The 24583-nt window shown below is 41.7% G+C and overlaps 2 protein-coding genes across 3 annotated transcripts in view; both read left to right on the forward strand.

The window, feature by feature from the left end:
• LOC137163958 (uncharacterized protein CXorf65 homolog) overlaps positions 1–22302 on the forward strand; it is a 78175-nt gene extending 55873 nt beyond the window's left edge. Inside the window, exon 8 of one of the 2 annotated variants that reach the window (XM_067564539.1) lies at positions 22101–22302. The gene's annotated coding sequence lies outside the window, so the exon portion shown is untranslated. Of the gene's footprint in view, positions 1–19695; positions 19922–22100 lie in introns of those variants that run through there. The other variant, XM_067564566.1, reaches the window with a different exon arrangement.
• Positions 22303–22312: 10 nt separating this feature from the next.
• SCN3B (sodium voltage-gated channel beta subunit 3) overlaps positions 22313–24583 on the forward strand; it is a 29889-nt gene continuing 27618 nt past the window's right edge. Inside the window, exon 1 of the mRNA XM_067564602.1 lies at positions 22313–22489. The gene's annotated coding sequence lies outside the window, so the exon portion shown is untranslated. The remainder of the gene's footprint in view (positions 22490–24583) is intronic.

Genomic DNA, 24583 nt, shown 5'->3' on the forward strand with positions numbered 1-24583 from the left:
ACTCCTCCCCTCCTCTTTCAGGTTCAGCCCATCTTCTGCTTCACCCGTAATAGGTGGAAAAATACCACAGTAATGGGCATGTGGGTTCCAGGTCAAATAGTTTCTAATTATTTCTTTGCAATGTTTGCTCCCAAATGAGGAACAGATACATTATTCACCTTGTTAAATGCAATGAGTTTCCTTCAGAGATTCTCCAGCACCATCCACCTGTAAATGATTTCCAGGTGTCTTCAAAACATGTGGAGGAGCAGGGAGATTGTGGGCATTTGTCATTTACTACCCTTTCAATGATCTGACATGTATCTGCATGGGGTCTCTAAAATAACATGACTATGCCATGCAAATACCAACATGATAGGTGCTATATATTCAGTAACTTTGGATTGTATTTATCATAGCACAGAGAGAGCTCCTTTAAAAGTTTGCACTTTGACTTTTCTATTCTTGGTGTAGATTGAGTTTGTTTGTGCTTATTTTTAACCTGCGGTTGTAAAAAAGAAAAAAGAAAGGCAACTGCTGCCCAGGACTTTCTAAGCAATTATCAGAACAAGGTAATTTTTTTAAAGTATTTATCTTGCAGCAGTTACAAGGTCTCCAAGTGAAATACCACATGTGCTGAGAGAAGATTTATGAAACTTTTTATACCTGCTGATTCTTCTTCAAGTGCTGGTCCCTATCTGTATTCTGCACATAGGTATGCATGTATGCTATGCACCCAGGTCTGGAAATTCTAACAAGCAGTGTCTGTCGGTCTGCACATGCGCAGTAGATCTTCTTATGCTCCTGACCGAGGGCATAAAAAGCAATGCGGGCTGACACCTCTTCAGTTCCTTCATACCACTTCTGGCCAGAATCAGAATCCCTCTGTCCACAGATTTCTGCAATTTTTCTCCTGATAGAACATGTAAATTTATTTGTAAATAGTTTTTATACTTCATAGCTTTTATATGAGTATAGTTTAGTTAATATAGCTTGTTTTTTCCCTTACTGGGGACTCCCTTCCCATGATCTGGGGCTATGCCCAGAATCCTGGTGTTCAAGAATTTTGTCTCCTGCCCTTGCTCCTTCTCTGTGAGTGATGATCACCAACACTGCCTCTATTGCTTGGATGAGATGCATATATGTGCAAAGTGCAGTGTTTGTCGCTCGTGAGCGTCATCTAAGGAAACACCTTATGGAAAAAGATATGAGGGTGCACACTGATCCAGGCCAAGGAGACCCCCCCGTACACTGGCCCCAAAAGATGAGCAGCACCCCGCCCCCCCAAGCATGATCTTAGAAGTGGAGTCTGCCACCCCTAAACCCCAGGACTCTTCCTCTAAGGCTTCCCATGAGAATAGGTGCACATTCATGGTTCCAAGGACCGATCCCTGTCCAGAACTGTCCACAAGAGATGCACGCCCTCCAGGAGCCTATCAAGGGCAGTTCAGTCTTCACGTGTGGCTTCTAAGGGACCAGCACCCCTGCAAACCCCAGGCTGGAGAGGTGTTCTGAAACACAAGGACTGTCACCTGCTGGTTCCATCTAGGAGTGTGGGTCCAGACTCATTGTCAGTACCAGCTTGCTCGTCCAAGGATCATACTACCTCCTAAAATGTGCTGGAACCATTGATCCCAACTATCAGAAGCCCCCAGACACCAGCACATACGATGTCTCCTGTTGTCTCTGGCCCAGCCCTCCTGAGGGACGTTATTACACTGGACGTTATTACTTCAGTGTTTCAGGAAGAGTCTCATCTCCAACCATCAGGAAGGAACACCCCACAAACCACATCACTAGCCATACCTTCCAGGTGCTCAGTGCTCTTTTAACAGACAACCTGAGCAGGCGCGATCATAAATCAGTGGACGACGAGTGGGAGATGCACAACTCTGTCCTGGAGAAATATTCAGTCAGTGGAGTACACCACAATGGGATCTCTTTGCATCCCAAATGAACAGAAAACTTCCTCTCTACTGCTCCAGGGGAGGTATAGGCCATGGTGATGCTCTTCTGTTGTCATGGATGAATGATCTCAGATATGCCTTTCCTCCCATTCCTCTACTACCACAGGTCCTGAGAAAGATCCATCAGAACTGGGCCTGAGTCATTCTCCTACCACACAATTGGCCCAGGCAGTTTTGGCTCCTACAGCTCCTGAAAATGTCGACCTGTCCCCTGGTCAGGATCTGCTCCTTTCCAAACCACCTAACTCAGGAGGGAGGCAGAATCAGACTCCCCAATCCAGACTGGCTCCCTCTCATGGCCTGGTGTTTGGATGGGCATTGGAAATACAATGCTCAGGTGCAGCACCCATTCAGGCTGTCGTACCCGAAGTAGGAAAGGTTCAACTAGAACTTGCTACCTAGCTCAATGGAGCACCCTGTTTCTAGATTGGGGTGCAGCATAATCAACCTTTTCCAGATATTCTGGTCATTTTCTGTCTCTGAAAAACACAAGCCTTTACATTGGCTTGCTGCGGGTCCAACTGACAGAGATTAGTGGCAGATGGACTTCTGTTATCACCCACCCAACTGCAGTAAATTTCATGAGGCACCTAGTCAGGACCTTTCCACCAGTGGCCAGACTTACACCTCAATGGGGGCTCAATTTCATCCTGAGCACCATTTAAACTCTTGGTGACATGTTCCACGTCCCACCTCTCCACAAAAGTTGCATTTTTACTTGCTATCACTTTGGCCAGGAGGGCGAGTGAGTTGGGAGACCCGCCTTCTGTGGTTTTTCACAGGGAAAAGGTCTCCATTTGCCTCCATTCTAAGTTCCTCCCCAAGGTTATTTCTGAATTCCATGTCAACTAAAGTATCCACTTGCCTGTCCTCCTTCCAAAACCCCACATTTCTACCTAAGCAGTAAGACTTCATCCCCTCTACATCAGTTGTGCCCTGGTATACTGCCTGCAAAGCACCAAACCTATCAGAAAATCACCAAGACTTTTTCTCGCCACAGCAAAAGATCACGAGGTAAAGCAGTATCCTTTCAGAGAGTCTCTAAACGGATTTTTGGGTGCGTCATCTAGTGCTGCAGGTTAATAAACATACCTTGTCCTGACAGAGTCAGGCCACACTCCGCAAGGACACAAGCTGCCTCTACAGCATCCCTGCAGGACATTCCAATACTAGGTATATGCAAAGCAGCCATCTGGAGCTCCATCCACATGTTTGCTAGACTTGCACACTAACTCAGGTCTCTGCTGCGGATGCAATATTGGGAACTGCAGTACTGAAAGCATCTTTGCTGTCGGCTTCCTCATAGTACCACCCAGTCTGAGCAGTGCTTGACAATGACCCACGTGTGAATACACGTAGGGACCAGCACTCAAAGAAGAAATGGAGTTTATTTACCTGTAACTGGAAGTTCTTCTAGATGTATGGTCCCCATCTCTATTCCACCACCAACTCTCCACCCTCTCTGCTTTAGAGCCTATTGGCTTCATGGTAAGAAGAGGAACTGAAGAGGCGTCAGCCTGCACTGTCTATTATGCCCTCGGTCGAGAGCATGAGAAGATCTACTGTGCATCTGCAGGCCAAAGGACACTGCTTGTTAGAATTTCCAGACTTGAGTGCATGTGTACCCACATGTGGAATGCGGATGGGGACCACACAGCAAAAAGAACTTCCCGTTTCAGGTAAATAACCTTCATTTCCCATCATTCAAAAGCAATGGTAACTTTTTTGTTAGCTGATATTTGGTGGAGGAAATAGAAATCAGCAGAAAATGTGTAAAATGCTTGCATGATTTCTAACCAGGCCAGAATAGAAGAAATGACTCATTCCCCCCTCCCCCACCGGTATTCTAGAATTTTTTTTTTAAGTATCAAATCAAATATGAGGAAGATTCCTTTTTATTTTAATATATTTTTTCTGAAAAATATGTTCATTTCTAACTGACTAAACTGGTCTTGTAGTAAGGCTGAGTATTTCAATAATGGGGCCTTTAAATGGTATAATTCAGGAAACTACTGAATTGCCTGGTTCTGTATGCTTCTAAATACCATGATCTCTAGCATGAGTTCTGAATTATGATAGGAGATTAAAATTGCTAATCTAAATCACTGACACTGACCCCTTAAAAATATACAGCCTGTAGTTCTAATGAAGTCAACAGTGAATCACTTCTTGATTTCTATAGGAGCAGGTTTAAATCCATGCTGTAATTAATCAAGAGCAAATTCCAAATAAAATGGGGGTCGAGTCCCTTTTAATATGATGACTAATATTCTGAAACTGAATCAGATTCCTTTCCAGTTTCCTAATTCCTGGTTCATGTTTCCTAATTCCCTGTCTTCAGCATGATTCAACTGGTCCTTGGATCATGTGGTGAATGGCATAAGATAAATATACAGATGGATAAATGGAAGGGCTTTTATTCTCATTTTATTTAGGGCCTAGTTAAGTGAGACAAGATTGGGCCTTTAATTGGGAACAGCTACAGTATAAACCCTTTCATATGTCAATAAGTAGCTGGGATGTCACAATATATATAATTCACAAAGTAATGTTCTGTTCAACGTCTCCAGTGAGTCCAGACCTGTAATTTATTACACTGTGACCTAAAATAGGCACCAGGGACTAGAGAACTAGAAGCTTGGGGGACACAAACAGAACAAAATGGATCTAAAACCAGAGACTTGGGACTGGAAATGAGGGGGGAAAGGACTTGCAAATTGGAAAATGACAGCTAGGGATCTGATTGAGTTGGGAACTAGAGGGTGCAAGGACAAATCAACCTAATTAGTGAATGATGGGATCAAACTCGTGCAGAGGGGCCTGCAGAATAGAAATTGTGAGCCAGGAAGAATGATGAACAGAGGACTCAGGAACAAGTAAGAACTGGTACCTGGAAATCAGGATTCAGTGTCCTTGCATATTGAGACATCCACAGATTTGCAAAGATAAGGTCAGACTAAGATTTTTAGTAATTATTCATGGTTTGGAATTTTATCTGCGCCACCCTAGCAGGTTTTGCAAGCAAAGAATAGGAGATGGAAGAAATGTGTTCTATAAATTGTGACCATTTTGCCTGAGGATCAGTGTTAAAATTGCAGATTAGCCACCATATATATCAACAGAGCACCCAAAACGTTTAGACTTGGTTTACCCACGGTTTTTGTACTAGCTTACCTCTTTCATTTGGGGTGTGGTTTTATTATTGAAATAGTTACACTGGGACAGCCTCTACTCTGGATGCAACTATAGCGGCTTAAAGGTGACTTACACTCATGTATTTTGTTCCCTTAAATGTATAGGAATAAACCCTACTGGCAAAGCTGCATTATGGGGTTGTAATCTTTTAACTATTCAGATTTCCAACCAATATAGTTGAAGCAGTGCAAAAACTGTGTATAGACCAGCCTTAGTGAAGCAGGAAGCATATTCTGCCAGCCCATCTGCACAGCCAGCTACTATTAGAATTCCATTCCAGTTCAAGAGAAGGAATCCACATAATCTTTAGAATCACAGAGGAAACAACACTACTTTTATAGAACTTATAAGAATCCATATTTAATTCACCAGGCTACCCTGCAGCTGAGACAAGATAATGTAGAAAGAAGTTAGGGTTGCAGATGTTGCTTTAGAAATGCCACCCACAAGTTCACCCTCCTGTTACATGTAGCAGTATTTGAGTGATCTCCATGCTGCTTGGGCAATATCTATCTTGTGGAAATAGTGATAGTGATTTTCAATAAAATGATGTCAGAGACTAGTTATAGGGATTCTGTCTTTTCATTACATGTGTATACCACACTGAGCACAATGGGGGTCTAATCCCTGATTGTGGCCTTGTTGCACTGTTGCAATACAAATACATAATACGTCCATATATTAATTATGAATAATGTTTCTTACAAATTTGAACTCCTTTTGAGCTCACAAATTAACCCCAATGTCCACTAATATATTTATCATTCATTTATTTGGAGTAGTCTTCAGCCTTTGGGTTGCTTGCAAAATGTTCAGTTTGACTGCATAGCTACAAAATGGGGAATAACTGATTAGGTGGTGGTACTGCTGAAAAAGGTCTGGGGGTTATAGTGGATCACAAATTGAATATGAGTCAACAGTGGGATGCAGCTGAAAAAGGGGTAATATTTTGGGGTATATTAGTAGAAGTATTTGTACATAAGACGAGAGATAATTGTCCCGCTCTACACAGCACTGGTTCGGCCTCATCTGGAGTATTGTGCCCAGTTCTGGGTGCTATGCTTTAGGAAAGATTTGAACAAATTGCAGAGAGTCTACAGGAAAGCAACAAAAATGATAAAAGTTTAGAATACCTGACCTATGAGAAAAGGTTAAAAGAACTGGGCATGTTTAGTCTTGAGAAAAGCAAACTGAGGGAGGACCTGATACATTTTCAAATATGTTAAGGGCTGTTATAAGGAGAAGTGTGATCATGTCCACTGAAGGTGGGACAAGCAGTAATGGACTTAATATGCAGCAAGGGAGATTTAGTTTAGATATCAGGAAAAATTTTCTGACTGTAAGAATAGTTAAACTCTGGAATAGATTTCCAAGGAAGATTGTGGAATCCCCATCACTGGAGTTTTTTAAGAACATGTTGGACAAACACCTGTCCAGGATGATCTAGGTTTACTTGGTCCTGCTTCAGTTCAGGGGGGCTGGACTAGATGACTCCTCAAAGTCCCTTCCAATCCCACATTTCTGTGATTTCTATGATTCTGTCTGCTTAGATGATTTGCTGAACTGGAATCTCAGCAAGGCATGTGCCTAACGTTAGGCACATGAGTAGTCCTGTAGGTCTCAGTGGGATATTCATGTGCTTAGGCACCTTGCTGAATTGGGACCCATGTCCCTAACATTTGTGTTGTTGTGACATTCAGATATCAGCAGAAACCTGTGTTGCCTTGTGAGTGAATCTGTGCTTTTATTTGGTTTCGCAAGCTGCTGTTTACAGGTATACTACTTCTCTTTCCAAGGGAGTCATCAGAAGGAGCAAGAGTTAAATAACAACCCCAGTTTTCATTCATTCATTACATTAACAACACAGCTCCGACATTAACATTACATTAACAAAAGCTCCGACTTAAGTCATCTGATGTGGGAAGGGCATCTGGCTCTGGCGTGTTGCTGCCGGCTCACTCCTGATTATGAGGAGACATTTTTCCCTAAAGGTAGAACGGATTGAGGATTCTGCTCGAAACCAAAACTAAACAGAAAGGAGCAGTTTTGCTGTGGGAAGCCCATCCTTGAGGGTGGTGCAGAGTTGCGGCATCCCATGGGAAGCACCAGGTTGTGTTGTGTGCCATGAGACATATTATCTCTCAGAGCAAGAGCAGCACCACCCCTTGGAGCGATGCAGCATGCCCACGCTCTGCAGCCAACCAGCTCCATAGACTGGTGCCTCAGTGGATTGAAACAGAAGAGGGAGCTCCCATTGTAGCAACCAGGGAGGAGGGAGAGTTGCATGGGAGCACTGGTCCCTTAAGCTAGGGAGGGGAAGAATCATCCTTTTAATAGAATAAGGGGAGCCTTCTGCTCCCTTTTACCTTAACCCTTGGCCCTGCTTCCACTCATTCCAGTGTGCTTGAAGTGGCTTGTAATCAAAAAGGGCCTAGCAGGAAGCTGACCTTGTGCTCTGGGGAGCACGAGGACTCCTGGGTGGAGCACAACAAGCAGGCTTCTTGCACCCCTCCATCCCCGTTCACCAGTGCGAAGGTCAGACATAGACCTAACCTAACACAGAAAGAGCAAGGTGAATGCGAGGCTGCACTGGAGTCATAGTTAGTTAGATGTGGGTGGGGAATCGTTAGGCAAAGAGATCTTACAGGCCATATTCTGCTCCTGTTCCATGCACACAACTCCCTGTGATATCACTGGGGGTCTCCAGAGCACTGCTTGTAACCAAACAATGCACATTGCTTAGCTGGAGCAGCAGACTGCCTCCAGAGACAGAAGCTTGGCACAGCCACTTGGCTAACCTGGCAGCGAAGGACAGGGTAATGCTTTGGAGAAGAGGGACCTCAGACAAATTCAAAAAGATTTGGTCTGACTTTTTAGAAATCTTTAATTTAATTCCTAGTGTAAGGAAACCTAGGTGTCGCTTTCCTTTTCCCTTTCCTTCTCTTTCGTTGCTTTATTATTTATAGGGAGGTTCTCTTATTTTCGGGGAATCAATAAAATATAAATTAGAAAGAGAAAAGAAATGAAGCATGAAAATTTCTTGTAAAAGCACTTAAATTTTGTAAGGATCCTTCACTGGGGGTTGCTGTCCTTAGAGGTTATTTTGGGAGGAAAACAGTTAGACCCAAAGCAAGGCAGTAACACAGGTAGTTTTCTTGTTCTTTCCATTTTCTCTTTCTCCTTCCTGGAGCTATTTGTCTGAATAGTTACCTAACCCTTATTGCACACAATGCAAGAAGAATGAGGAAAATTGATGATGATGTGTCTCTTCTCCTCTTCCTCCATACATGCCTGTGGTACATTTACAGATAAAGAAAGTTCAGCCAAAGTGATATCAAAACAAGGTGTGAGACATAGAAATCTCTTCCCTAAACACAGTGATTTAAAAAAAAATTTTTATTCATAACCAAATTAAGATGACTGGAATTGTCAGATTCATTCTTTTATTAACCAATCACTTGCTAGGTGCTTGCATCATTCTCATCTCACAGGGTAACGACCCTATTTCTGTGTTTACAATAGAATTTAGTGCTGGGAACATGTGCTGATCTGGTAATCTAGAGCCAGCGTGAGCAGCCCTAGAGAAAGCTCCCCCCAGCTCTGCCCTGCCAATGTACCTCAACCCCAACATGGAATCTCACACCTCTAGTGGGGAAAGCATAATTTGGTCTCCATTGTTTTTTAAGGGGATGTCTTTACTGCAGTCAGCGTTGTAGACATGCCTGAGCTAGCTTTGATCTAGGTAGCTCACATAACAATACCAGTGACGCCACGACAGCACAGGTGCACCCAGGACCCCAGGAGTGTACTTTAGTAGCTAGTCCGTGCTGCTGCATCTTTACTGCTATTGTTATTGGAGCTAGCTAGATCAAAGCTAGCTCAGGTATGTCTACACATGCTGCAGTCACATCTCTGATTGAAGTTAGACATGTAATGTGTCAGACTTTGTACCTGCCCAAGGAGCTTGTAGTCTAAGGGTTGGTCCTACATAGTCTTACTCACTTGAGTAATCCTGACACGATTGGCTTCATCAGGGCTACTTGCATGAGTAAGGATTTGCAGCATAACAGAGAGTGATAACAGACAGAAAAGGATGGAGGAATGTAGGAACGAAGAGAGGATGAGGGTTATTATTAATGACAGTATTGTGGTAATACTGAGAGACTAACCAAAAACAGGACTTCATTGTGCTAATTACTGCACACACTCCGATTACTGCAGTCCTTGCCCAAAGAGAGAGTCATGTGTTTGCTTTTGCTGGCTATATACTTCTCTGGTTGGTTTTCCTTACTTTTTTAAAATGACTTTTAAGTACATTCATCTTTGCTGTTTTAAAATGATGGTTTTAAATGAACAATTAGGATGTCTAGTTACTGCCGCAGGTGCTGGATTAGGAGGAGATGAAGTAGAATAAGGGAGGCGGTAGAGTATGGCTGGGAACAAAAGGTGAGCGGGAAGGAGGATTTGGGCGAATAAATGGGAGTGGTGGAGCAGGGGAAGGGAATAGGTGAGATGAGGAAAAGGGTGTGGGTTAAGGATCATGAGGAGCTATGGTGTGATACATTAGTCTGCTGAATTAAATTGACAACAGTCAACTACTGGGCTCTCTGCTGAGGTGGTCAGTTATTTAGTAAAAAGTGTGTCTTTTTTTTTCTGCTATGCGCACCTGTCTACAGGGAACTGGCTTGAGAACATCAACTGATTTCAAATAGGATATTGGACAGGTGTCAGATGATAAGCATATTTTAGTTTCAAGTTCCCCAGGTGGGTTTTAATAAATAATAGAGCTAGTCAATACAAGGAAGTAAAATCACATACTTCTCCCCCTCTGCTTGCCCGTCTTTTTCAGTGTTTGAAATTTCACTGAAATTTTGAGAACCAAAAAAATCCAACCAGCTCTAAGATAGTTGAAAAATGTTGGCAGGGGGATTTCAGAACAATCTAATCAAAGAGTTTCCGTATTTTGTTCCCCTAAATTTCAAAATTTCATTGAAATGTTGAAGTTGGAACAAATTCAGCCAGGTCTATAAATAACAGTAAAGGTGATGGGAGAAAGAATCTGTAAATATGAACAGGACTGTGACAGTGGCTCTTTTAAAGCTTTAAATCACAGGAAGTCCATGTATGCACTTAATGTAATAAATTTGTTTTAGACAGAGAGAGATGAAGAGGGAGATAATTGTGCACTGAAAATTCTTGTGGTGCTACAAGGGTAGTGTTAGCCCCCGGGACTGTGGAAGTCCCATGTTTCTTTTGGATGTTTTGATTACTTCAGCTAAATTCTTCCCTCAGTTACCCTCTGCAAACTTCCAGGATATACTATTAGTGTTGCACAGATGTCAGTGGAGCTTCATGTATGCAGCTAACGGGAGAACATTGTCCCGTATAATAAATCATCTTTAGTCTACTAGAAGTGGTCAGGAGTTTTTGTTTTCTTCTTCAGTTTTCCCCATGTTAATTAGAAAACTTGCAGCCAGCTCTACAACGAGTTACAAACTTTAACAAATATTTGGAGAGAATTGTTTCCTCCCCCCCAAATAAAAAGGTGGAATTTTATTTTATTTTTATTTACAAATGTGAAAAATTTCACCCTGCTCTACAATTTATTTGTTAAGGATGAAGGACTTTCTGCTTAGGAATATTAGGATACACACTAATGATAGTAAGATATTTAATTATACTCTGAGTGCCAACAAACATTATTTTTAACTTTTTATTGAGGAAAGGTTATAATAAAAAGTTAACATACCACACTGAACATTACTATTCAAAATCAGGTTAATACTCAAAGAACTTGACTTGCTTGATGACTGGGGAGCCTTCCTCTTCTAAGTACTCTAACAAAGGTGACCAAATTTCTAAATACCTATCTTCTTTTTAGTGCTTCTCTTGTGTACATACTTCGTGTGAAAGCTTTTCCATTACAAGGACAGTCCATGTTTTACCATACCACAATTCCTTAGTAGACGAATTCATATCTTTCCAATAATGTGTAATTCAAAGTCTTGATGCTAACAATAATTTGTCATTCTGGACCTCTCCTAAAGTGGGAGACATCAAAAAGTCAACATTTGTCAACTGTTCCCACATAGCGGTGTTTGCAATATTGCAAAGTTTTAGTCTGTATACAGCAAAAACAACAAGAGTCCTGTAGCACCTTAAAGACTAACAAATTGACTAACAAATTGACTTTGTTAGCACTTGCCCTCCCCCTTGTTGTTTCTTACCCTTGAATGTATATATATACCTCCTATCTGTGATTTCCATTTCATGCATCTGACAAAGTGGGTTGCAGCCCACGAAAGCTTATGCCTGAAGGAATTTGTTAGTCTTTAAGGTGCTTCAGGACTCTCATTGTTTTTGCAATATTGCAGATTTCTCCTACTCTATATAGAGAGTAATACCTGACATGTAATGCTATGGGAGTGACTGGTAAATATAGACTTCTTAATGGTGAACCGTCTGTATCAAATGTAAATGATAAAATATACTGCTAATGAAGCAAAAAGTCCATAAGATTAACAGATGGCATGGTGATGATGGCCATGTTACTAGAAATACCAAGATAAGGAGAGCGGCCACACTGTGAAATAACATTCAGGCTGCACAATGTGGTTGTGTTAGCAGCTGATGAGTTGTGGTCACTCAAGCTTTATGCCTCCTATCAGGCCAGCCAACTCGAGTTAATAGCACCATCACGCTTGAGTTAAGGGTATTCGTGTCTGGATGGGATTTGAGGTAGGGGCAACAGTTAATTCTGTGGTAAACCCAATTCTACAGAGTTAAGGAAGGAGACCCATGTCAGTCATAACGTGTCGGCAATACTCCTAATAATCAGCACAGGATAGGATTTTTAGAAATGCTTGATTACGTTAGAACACAAGTCCTGTTGAAAGGCAGCGGGAAATGTGTTCCTAAGCCACTTAAGAAATATTTAAATGCTTTTGAAAACCCCACCCATAATTGACTGTGAAAGGCAATCTATTCGTAGAAATGGTTTCCAAATGCAGATGTTACCCACTGTGTCTATATTTGGTATAGCAGTGGCCAAGGTCACCACAAGTATCTCTAGGACCTATCAAAAGTCACTCTTTTGTTGGACAATACTTGTTTCCTGAGTTGATACTGAAAGCACAATAGTCAAAATGGTTACTTTGGCAGAAATGCTTCTTTTGCCTGTAGGGCTACTGTACCAACTTATGGTTTGGTGTAGAAGGAGAAGCAGGTCATCATAGTCCTGAGACTGTAAGCAGATAATTAACCAATAACTGACCAGTTGTTGGACTGGTTGCATGACCTTTATTGGAGAACTGTAAGGAGTGTGTGACCAGATGTTTACAGTCTACATGACCTCTACTGGCAGGTGGTTAAGAATGAGTCAGTTAGTCTCATCTAAGTTGTTTACAGAGGTTAGTAATTTTTTCCATCATAGCCAGCTGTTGTTGCAATCTCACCTGCGAGTTTCTGCTCGCTGAAAATGTCAGTTCACTAGCACAGAAATTGTGAGTGCTTCCAGATTAGAATGCTAGGATGCTGGCTCACAGCTTGCAAATGTTGCTAGCGGGAGCGCACCAGAATGCTCAGTCACATCTTGCAAGAGCTGGAGGGTGAGTGCGCCAATGTACTGGCTCACAGTTGGCAAAAGCTTCCAGCCAAGAACCAGGACTCTGACACAGAACGACCTCTTTGAACCTCAGTGTTCCCATCTGTAATAATATTTGAAGGATCCACAGGTGGATTGTAAGATTTAGTTGAACAAAATTTGTAAAGGGGTTTTGAAAACTGTGGCCTGGAGGCTATAGAAGGGTGAAACATTCCTATTCCTATCCCTGATCCCCACTTAAGGTTCCTACAGGCAGAAATATGGTTAGCGATTCCCCAGTGGGTGACAAACAATTTTAAATGGTAAAGGGCATGGTTACTAAAACCTTTTATGTAGCAGCTTTTCAGAATGGGGCAATCGGTTGGGATGCTGGGGGTCATCAATGTGTTAAGTTCATGATGCACTTTCTCACTACTTTTGGAAATGTAGCCTCATTTGTCTGCTGCAGACTTTAAACACCCTGCACTTTTGCTGGCAGGGTGCAAAGCTTAAGATCCTTGTTCACTGTATTGCTCCATCAGATTCCCATTGACTTCAGTAATAGTGTTCTTGAGTAAGGGACTGAGTAAAAGTATAGTAAGGACATCAGGATTTGGACACACATTAAGACTGGGAAAATGTCATAGTAAAGAATAAACTCTACAATAAAGAAACCTCCATCCGGGGAAAGTGGAGGATGAGTGATTTATAGCCTCTTAGATACAGATGTGTATGTGTGTAATGGGGGAGACAAGGAGAGGAGGGGTATAAAGAGGAAAAAGTAAGTGAGACAGAGAGCTGCAGAGAAATTGTTGCAATCCATCCAGCACCATCCCCAAAGCATGTATCTGAATGCAAGACTATATGGGACAAATCCAGCTCTGATCTAATGGAGCTGAGCCTGCTTGACTTCAGAGCAGTTATAGCTACTTACACCAAGGCTGTATGTGCCCCTGTAGATGGGAAGTATTTTACTTTGCTCTTCACATCTTGGTGTAGCTGCCATGGGAAAATCCATCCTACCTAACATGCTACCCAGGACCTTTCACCTACTTTTCTCATGGTAGCAAACATCTTTTAATTTGATTTATGCTAAATATTGTTGAGCGGCTGCTCAGAACCAGTCTACCCACTAGTTAAATGTAAACAGAGACGGAGTGGCAATTACATGAGAAACACTGACGCTGCCAAGATTCTAACTCAGCTAGTAGGGCCTGCGCTTTGTTTACTTCCCGGTGGTTTAAAATACATTAGAGGGAGTTTGCTGGTTCAGGGAGTATACAAGACCTTTTGCTTCTAAATTCCCAGTTTGACTCTTACTAAGGCTGACAGTGAATAAAAACTGTTATCATTTGGTAGTTAATCGAGTTCCATAAGAAGTGACTTAGACCCTGCTTCAAGACTGCACTTAAACATACTTAAAGTTAAGCATGTGTTTAAGTGCTGTCTTGAATTGGGAGCCTAGCCGTCAGATTCCAATTCCTGGCAGAGTGAGGTCCACATTATACTATCACAATCACAGGGCTTTTGCCTCCGTCCCTACTTCGTTCGTTCTTATTATTTCTCTTCCTCTGAAGTAACTCTCAAGTAGACTGAGAATATATGTTCTGTTTAATTTTCTATGACTTGTTAATGATAACTATAGTTTAAACAGGCAAAGATAATAATAAAGTTGATGAAATCTCATGCTTCAGGGCAAAATCACTGCCAGGATCTGGAAGGAATTGTTCTGTTATGCAGCATTACACAACTAGCCAGGTACATTGTGATTTTTCCCCCCTCCTTTTTCTAAAACATCAAGTATTGGCCATTGCTGCAGCTAGAGACACTATTCCAGGCCTGATGGAATGGAGATCCTGAAGGGATGCTGAAATTTTTAGTTCACTATGTACCAAATATTATCTGTTGTGCTGTGCTAGATTTTGGAAATGTCTCATCAAAGATAGCATGACTGATATTGCATGTACATGTGTATATAAAAATCTGTTTAATTTTTGTATATATATTTTAGTATCTTAATTGAATGAACATTTCTTTTAGTTTTTGTTTCATATTCCTCTTGTTAGGTGATTCATTGGTATCGATAGCAATTACAGAATGTTCTGTTGATAGTGTATATATTTATTTATTTAGATTATTTTCTAGAGCCTAAGTGCTTTACACTTTGTAAAATCCAGATACATGTATAAACACGTAGATTTTTTGCATATTGAGCTTGAGTAAGGCTTGCAGAATTGAACCTTTAAAATGATCTTTAAAGGTTTATAAATACTTATAGAAGTTCATATTCATCTATAACGAACAAACAACTCCCCCAAATAATAATAATAATTAATTCTAATAATAGTTATCTCTTATATATAGCACTTTTCATCCACAGATTCATTATCTGCATATTACAGCTGGGGAAAATTAGGCACAAAGAGGGAAGTGATTGCCCAAGATCACCCAGTAAAGCAGTGGCAGAGCAGGGAATTGAATCTATACCTGCTTCTGCCAGTGACCTGCTGTGTAATCCTTGAACAAGTCATCAGTTACCTCATCTCTAAAAAAAAATAGAACCGCCTAGAAAATGTCAGGGAGAGAACAAGAGGGAATGTCTGTTTATGTTCAGCCAGCTCCTGTCAAAAAGGATAACAATTCTTGTCCATTACTGTAAGGCTCTTTGAGGTCTGTGAATGAAGTCAATGAGGGTTTGTGTTTAAAATTAACGATAATGACAGAGGGCTTGGCTTTCAGTGGAATGCACCCAAATCCAATAACTCTGAATGCAGGCCTCCTCTCCAGCTGCCCTATAAATTCGTTTGGCTCTTCCACAGGACCCAGCAGATTCTGTGCTGGGTCTCTCGATGAAGAGTGTGAGCACCAAAAGGTTAGGCCTTGTTTAGTGGCAGCAAGCTGTATAGCAAAAGCATGTCTGGCGGAGGCTGAGGAGCAAAGTTTGGATGGTGCGTGGACTGTCATATCGATGGAAATTGTGCGTCTTGTATGTGGAAGTGAGAGTTTGGCAATACTTAAGACAAAAATTAGCTCAGGACTTTTTTTGAATCTGTCCAAACTGGATCCTTTTGTAAGGTTGGGAATCAGCTCAGTAACCCCAAACAGAGTCCCTCAACCCTGAAAACATATTCAAGTCATCCTCACTATCCCCTCTATCCAGTTCCATCCCCTCACCAGCACACTGGTGTGAGGCCTCCAGTAACATGCCTGTCTGCCTGGGAATTCCATCTCCCACCTTGAATATCAGCTCTCCCCCTCCTATCTTTTACATAGCATTGTGTAACCTGCTGCTGGGTGCTAGCAGCTGGGTGCCTGTGCTCTAGGATCTCATTAGCTCTGGTTCACAATGCGGTCTAGGGTTCTGCATTCAGTTCTGTAGCTCCATAGACCAGATGGAAATGGACAGTGTAGGCACTTGGGCTCGAACATATATTAATGAATCCTGCATCAAAACTTCTTTGTACCTGGGATCCTGGAAGAGAGGAGTTCGAAGAGACAGGACTAAGTTTTAATTAATATAAAGGGGATTCTTTACTGAGGCTTATGGTCTCAGACAGACCGTATGGTTCTCCCTGGCTCTCTAGCTTTTACACTAATACTGGAGTTGGTTGAAATTTGCAGAACTTTGAGTTTTTGATTAATTTCTTTCTTCAGTCATCACACAGGGTTTCACTAAGTTATGATTCAGACTCAGATGCCATAGTGCAGACTGCTGGCTACATTACAGCTCCTGTTTCTGTAATGAGCCCAATCAAATCGTAGGGTCTGAAACACTCCTAAATTTGGGATCTAATTGCCCAATTGCCTGTCATACTGGCAGTTCAGAAGCTAGTTTGTCAGTATGAAATTGGAGGCAATGGCTTGTAACATTGACTTAATGATTGTAAAAAGAACTTGAATGTTTATGGGATATTCTGATTCTGTATAGGACTGTTAATCCAGCCTTATATCAGCAGGAAGCAAACTTGCCAATCACTTCACATCTCCAGCCCTCAGTTCCCCATATGTGAAATGGGGATAATAAAACTGACCTTCCTGTACCATGGGGGTAATTAACATTTGCACAACACTTTAACTATACAAAAGTGCTATTGAAATATGAGTAATAAATGGGTTCCCAAACTGCCAGAGTCACAAACTACATTAACTGAGTATCAAGCTAGCCAGCTGATTTAATTGCCATTTAAAACTTTGGTTGCGAATCTCTTTTACACCTTTTTCATGGAGCGACTGGCTCCTTCCCTTTTGTACTCTTAGATGACTGGGCTAGGAAACAGCATGGCATTTAAAGTAGTTCTTGGAAGAGGTGATGGAACTGTAAATGAAGAACAATCATCAAATATTTGGGATCCTTGGTTCCATGTGCATCCCATGAGTCCAAGAAACTATGTAGACTCCTTTTAGTGTGATATTAGAGCTGGAATCTCCTGAGAATAGGATTTTGGTTCCTGAAGGAAGTAACCTAAAAATAGCCTTTCTTGAAGTGTTTTCCTCCTCCTTGACATCAAGAGGATTCTTTGCATGTCTAAAGACAGGCAAGTGCTGAAGGACCTTGCTGAACTGATGCCTTATTGAGCACTATCCAGATATTTTCCACCATTAAGAGGGAATTCCAGTCTTTGCCTCAAGGAGCTTAGTGCAATTGCGTTAAATTATAGTGTCATTTAGACAGACAATATAGTATAAACAAATGTTGCAGTGGATGTAATCAGAAGACGTTTCAGTCTCATATAATGCACAGAAATGAAATAAGCCCCTCATTAATTAAAATAAATTGATTAATATTTGCACAGCTGTAAATGTAAACCTCTCTATAGACATCTCACATGCGCAAAAATAATAATTCAATTCCAGGCAATTTCATAATTCTAAAATGTCCCCATTTTTTTAGGGGGGAGGAGGAAGGGGTGCAAAATGTTTTGCATCAGGACATGTGGAAATTTGGCGTATTGCATGTTTTGATGTGAAAGATTAATCTTTGCTTGAACATAACTTGAATTTAGTAATTCAAAATTTCAGAAGTTTCTGGGTTTTCGTTCAAAATAGGAGGTTCTTAAAACATTTGTTTTTATTTTTTTATTACATAAAATAAATCAGCATTATATTCAAGTTTTCATTGCTTAGAATATTATGCTAAAGTGAATTACAGTAATTATTAAAGTAACGCTACAACATGAAGATAAATGCATATGATACCTAACTTTCAGATCTAAGGATTAAATTACATTCTAGCAGGAGCAAAAGTCTAATGTAACTTCAAAGTAGTTTCTGCAAGGGTCATTAGCAGTTCACAGAGGAAAATAGCATCATAAACAATCTCAGACTCAAAAAAAGATTGGTCCTATAGGAAGTATATTGTATTATAAAGAATAATTACACAATTTTCTCCTGATTGGAGTGATTAAGTGACTGGTTGACTGTGTTTAATTTAGCATGTTTAAACAAAATATAAGCACTGAGAAGATAAAAGAAAAAACATTTATCCAATTAACATCTGTACAATTAGGATCTCGCAGGAAGAAAAGAAATCTAAATATTTCCCAGAGAGACCAGACAAATAGGTTACAGCATCTTAATTTTGATCCACCAAACGAACTGAGTCACAGAACCATATCTCCAATTAAGAAAGTTTTCCAGCACCATGAAACATAGATATAAGGATGAATCAGTGAAATCCTCATATATACACTATTTTTACAGCTCCATCATGCATTGTTGGATAGTTGGGTGATTATACCCATAATTTATTGTTTAGTACTTTTACAAAACCCAAAAGTGTTCTAGGCGTTTTAATACCCACACACGCGTGTGCATGCGCACATACACAGATTTGTCTAAATAGCTTAGTAAATTTGGCCCCTTGTCTCATTGGTGTATGTCTGTACATATGTGTATGTATATGAGAGAAGAGATCAGGCTTACAAAGGTATATAAACACCTAAAGATACAGATAGGAATAACTGGATTTAGCAAAGTGCCTGAGTTAAACACCCAAGTCCTGTTGGCTTTCAATGGGAGTTAGGCACCTAACCTGCTTAAGTGTTTTTATAAATTTCACTAGGTACTTATCTGCATCCTTAGGCACCTACATATCTTTGCAAATCTGGTCCAAGGACCTTGCCATAAAGCATTTCCAGTCTACGTGTCGGACATGCCGTAGCAAGAAAAAGTAACAAAAATGGGGTGGACTGAGGGTAGGAAAACATATTCAGTCATCAAACATACAGATCATACTGTTACTTATCAAAGGGTATATTTGTCTGTAACAAATGAAACAAACAGCTGACCACCCACAGACCAGTCCACTGTGAATCTGGTTCATCATAAAGTATGCACTTAAAGTTAAGCACATGTTTGAATGCTTTGCTGAATTGGGGCCTATATACCAAACACATCGTTCAGTGCCCATCTTGGCAGCTGTGTCACTTTTTTGTTTTTTTGCTCTGTATAAACTCGTTTCTGGCAGGTGTCTCAGCAGACATGAGAATATAGGAAAGATTTTTTGAAGAGGGTGACTTGGTAAACAGGGCTGATGAGGGTGCCCCATGTGAAGGAGGCAGCATAGAGGAAAGCATAGGCAGGAAGAAGAGAAGAGAAGGAAATGACAGCAGTGCTAAGGCAAGTGTTGGTAGTGCAGAGGAGAATATCAGGAAAGACCAGGATATTTTGTCCATTGGTAATTATATTTGAAGGGTTCTCACAGGATCAGGATACTTTCATAAGTTTGCAAGAGAATGCAACACCTTCACACTCTGAAGTTGTTGAATTTTGTTGTGAATGCTTCTCATAGCCCACATGGCAGGATACAAAGTGCTAATAACCTACACTAACCCTCTCCTACCATAGTACATAAAATTCTCAAGGCATGCTGGGGAACGGGCATGCTTCAGGAATACCCAGTCACGATTGAGTGCATCTGTACTTTGTTTCCAGGCCACTGTCTTTAATCCCAGTTTTATACTTCTCCCTCAGGGGATGCGGGTGTTTATTATGGATTACCCTTGGACTCAATCCTGCAAGTTTCTTATTGTCTCCTGTGAGCTGCAGAGCATCCTGACTTCCTATGTAAAACCAGGCCCCTTACAACAAAACTCTAATCTGGTATGAAAAGTCTGGTTGTCAGCTGAAATTATTTTATCCTCCTGAACCAATGTACCTGTGCCATTTGCCACAGGGCCTGATTCCTCTCTTACTTAAACTGATTGAAATCAGGAGGCATTCCACTGGGGTTGTCAGAGTGAGAGGAGAACCAGGCACCAGTGGATGGGATTTTCAGGAATTCTCTCTGCTGGATCACTTTCTAGGAGAGCAAACCTGTCTCTCTGCTCTCAGTAGTCCTGTCCCTCTGTTTCCAGGGCAGGTTGTGTGGGGATGGCCCAGCTCAGAGGAACCAGCCCAAGGGTAGAGGCTGATAAAATCAGAATGACTGAATTAGTGGGTGCAAGAGAATTAACTCATGAAAAATGACAACAAATAAGTATCATCCCCTCCTGGAGCAATCCAGTATCAAAAGTGTGTATCTCAGAGACGTAGCTCTGCCTCTGTCCTAGTGTAAACCTGATCTGGCTATGTCTACACTAGAGACTTTACAGTGGCACGGCTGTACCATTGCAGCTGCGCCACTCTAAGGTCTCCCATGTACCCGCTGTATGCCAATGGGAGAGCTTTTCCATCAGCATAATTACACCACCCCTAATGAGCAGCAGTAGCTATGTCAGCGGGAGTGTCTTCCACCGACACAGCACAGTCCACACAGGCACTTCTGTCAGTAAAACATATGTCAGTCAGGGGGTGTGTTTTCACATCCCACACGGACAAAGTTTTACCTACAAAAGTGCTTAGTGAAGGGGACTGAAATCCTTTCTTGAGCCCGAAGAAGCCATGCCAACTTCCACCTTCAGCAAGGCTATTACTCAGCCCTTAATTTGTCTGGGTTTGTTATATAGGTCACCCGGGAAGTAGTTTAAAGCGGTGTTGTCTATGATGAATCTGGTGTTGTAACTAAGCCCTTGCCATACCTGGTCACACTAACTGAGAGGATTTTCTGACGTAGTTGAAGAACCCTGTGGTTTGTCACTGTGATTGAGTCCCTGCCAGAAGAGGGAACCAAAATGCAGGTTTCTTCATCTTTCAGATAAGCTGGTTGCTGGCCTACTTTCTGTTTCCAGGCATGTATTTGTAAGTAGCACACCCAGCCTCCGCAAACCTGTGTTTACCTCAAAGGAACAAATTGCTCAGTTCCTTTTCTGAGGGTCCCATGTGGTGTGTGTGTGTTGTGTGTGTGTGTGTGTGTGTGTGTGTGTGTGTGTGTGTGTGTGTGTGTGTGTGTGTGTGTGTGTGTGTGTGTGTGGTGTGTGTGTGTGTGTGTGTGTGTGTGTGTGTGTGTGTGTGTGTGTGTGTGTGTGTGTGTGTGTGTGTGTGTGTGTGTGTGTGTGTGTGTGTGTGTGTGTGTGTGGTGTGTGTGTGTGTGTGTGTGTGTGTGTGTGTGTGTGTGTGTGTGTGTGTGTGTGTGTGTGTGTGTGTGTGTGTGTGTGTGTGTGTGTGTGTTGTGTGTGTGTGTGTGTGTGTGTGTGTGTGTGTGTGTGTGTGTGTGTGTGTGTGTGTGTGTGTGTGTGTGTGTGTGTGTGTGTGTGTGTGTGTGGTGTGTGTGTGTGTGTGTGTGTGTGTGTGTGTGTGTGTGTGTGTGTGTGTGTGTGTGTGTGTGTGTGTGTGTGTGTGTGTGTGTGTGTGTGGTGTGTGTGTGTGTGTGTGTGTGTGTGTGTAAGGTTTCAGGACCACTAAATAGGATTCCAACCCCATCATGGTGGAAGTTCTGCTGTAGTCAGTGTCTTGTCGGTGACTTGTCATTGTTCAGTGCTGTGTTATTGACTGGCTGTCAGCCTGAGTGTCCTGTACTGGTGTTCAGACTACCAGCTAGATTCACAGAGTGTGTCCGTACTACAGTCATAGGGTGAGATTACAGCTCTGGTACATGTGCCTGAGCTAGGTTTAATCTAGATTGGGTTCGGGAGCGTTTCCTGCAAAGTTTCCTGACAGGTGAGGCAAGCCAAAACACTTGCGTGAAGTGAATCCCAAGCCACACTGACTCCCCATTCCCAGAAACCCTCCATGGTCCTTGAATATGTGATTCCATGCGATTCACTTCACCTGCTGCAGGAAACTGTGCCCAATTCCCAGACATTTGCTCCCCATGCAAATCCTCTGAAGAGAGATTAAGTGACAACGAGAAGTTTGAGGCTGCCATTGAGGGTGAAGTTGTGGGAGGAGGGATTAGTTTATTTACCTTCAATACATCAGGGAAATTAAGGGTTAAATATTTGTGTTGAACCAAAGTACATTTAGTTTAAGCCTAAACTGAGAGTGATTTTTCTTCTCAGTTTTCTCTATGCCTAACGGGGCTGGGAGCCGCACTTCAGTTCTGTTTGCTGCTTGTCTTTGTCAACTCCACTCCACTTGCGGCCTTCACCTTAAAAAGTGCTGTGATGCACATGAAAGGGATGTAATAAATGTCTCAGAAATATCAGCTAGAAACTGGAGTATGGATTGCGTGGTTGATTGCTGTTTCCTCCCCTCTTCCACCTTCAGAAAGAAAAGAGGTCATGTTGCACGTGAGCACCAAACTAGACTGCTCCAGGCGTGGGCTGGAAAGCTTTGCACTTGTTGCAATAGGAAATCCCCATCGAAACCAGGACTGGATCGACCTCATTACAGCAGGACATGGCAGGAAAAACAGCTCTGCTCCCAAGATTCCTTTCCTGTTATTGAAGTGAGTAGCAAGATCTGCCATTGAATGCATCCTTCCACCTTTCACTGTGCAACAGTTGATATGTCTTCTCCAAGTACCTGCTTTATTGATACATTGGAATCTGCTCTCATTTTCCACTCTGAAGCTTACACTCTACTTCCAGCTTTGGTGCAGCACTGTAATACAAGTGAAAGATGCTTTACAAACACATAGATGATGATGATGATTCTTTTTTAAATCTCCAGAATAAAAGGAAGGAGAGTGTTCCATTCTCTTCTAAAAGATGAAACAGTACTGAGCAATAGAGGTGTTTTAGGACACTTGGGAATGCAAAGAGATAGCTTATGGACCTGGTAATGGGTACAGCTGGTCAATATTTTTGGAATTTAGAAATGTTTTTACATTTTTTTGCTCCCAAAATGAATTTAAATTTTTTTTTATTCTTTGACTTTAAAAAAATGAAAAAGCAGTGAAAAAAATCATTTTTTCAACAGATTTCACTGGCTTTTCCATCCACTCTAATGAATAAAATATAGACCTTTCCATCGCCAAGTCTGAATCCAGCTTGGGCTATCTGTGCCCAAGTTTGTTCCCCTCTGATTGTTGTTTGGTGGGTTACATGAGATGAGATGGTGAGTCTTAGTACATTTCCTAAAGTGGGGAAGCAACCATGTCGTAGAGAGACCAAGACTGAATGCACCATGGAGACTGAACTAGTCTCCAGCAGGCTTTGAGGTGCATTGGCAGAGTGTTGAGAGTAAGCTTGCCATGCAGCTGCCCATGTTGTACCTGTTGGATGGATGTAATCAGCAAACCTCAGTCTCTGAAACTATCAGTTTGGCCATGAGACTGGAATAACACATGCAAAAATCCATATGGCGATGGAAGTGTTCCTGTCTGCATTAGACCTTCCATGAGAGCCTGTTTCTGCCCTTGGAACTGTGCACTAGGGCCCCAGGCTCGTGTTCTTTATTACTGGGCTTCATAATTATTGTGCACCAAAGGTGGCAGGCGGGGTGTGTACTGGTGTATCAGTGTAAGCTGCACACATGTACTTGAGGGCAGAATGTGGCTGTTAAAGCACGAAAGTCCAGTAGCAGCAGTACACTTGGTCATGAAATGGTGGTGCTCCTGGAGTGGGGGATTTTGTTAGTGAACATTTTGGTCACCATTTTGAAAATTTTTATCAGTTCAATAAGCTGCTCCAAAAATGGGTTGATGTAATTTTTTCACTGAAATTTGGGGAATAAAACGAACCAACTTTATTTTTAACGGACTCTTAAGGATACCGAATATAATACAGATGTTTTTTAAAATGGTGACTGGCTGACCAAACAAATGTTGACATTTCTGTAGAGCTAGATTCTTGAAATATGGTCCATGCAGACATTCGTTATGTGCTGTTGAATACAGTTCTGACCTTTTCACTGTAGGCCACCAAAAGGTCATCCAACTTTGTTACTGGATTTCAAACGTTCCAGGGTCTTTTGAGCTAGAATCTTGAAATTTGGTTCACTCTTTATTTATTTATTTTCTATTACGAATTGCTGACTCTTTCATTGTGCCGCCCGTCTGTCTGTCTGTCCCCTTGTTGTCTCTTGTCTTACAGTTGGATGATAAACATTTTGGGGAAGGTTACCTATTTTTGTTCTGTGTTTGCGGAGCACCTAGCAGAATGGGGGTCTAGTCCATGACTGGGGTTCCTAAGTGCTACTGCAATACGAATAACATAGAGCAGGAAAGAGTTGAGCTACAGAAAACCTAATGTTACCTCATGGCATATATGTGACTAGAAGGGCGTCAAATGAACACATTTTAAAAATAACTGAATACATGAAAAAGTCATAATAGGAAAGACCTTCAGATACGGGCAAATTGAGGTTGTGGGGTCACCAGTTCTATTTACCAAACTTTAACCAGGAGGATTACCGTAGGTGAATGAGTGCACCAGCCGTGCTAGCCAGGGGTGGACCGCTGTCAATTAGTTTTGTGTATCCTCATCTGTATCTATCCTGTTTTGCATTTCATTTCCCTCTCCTCTTGTATAATATAATTGGAAGGAATGAAGGTCTCACATTGTGTTGCTGTCATGTCTACGCCCTGCAATTGTTTAGG

The sequence above is a fragment of the Emydura macquarii genome, unplaced genomic scaffold (assembly GCF_026122565.2).
Source record: "Emydura macquarii macquarii isolate MOO-44397 ecotype Brisbane River unplaced genomic scaffold, CSIRO-AGI_Emac_v2 contig_312, whole genome shotgun sequence".
Classification (NCBI taxonomy): domain Eukaryota; kingdom Metazoa; phylum Chordata; order Testudines; family Chelidae; genus Emydura; species Emydura macquarii.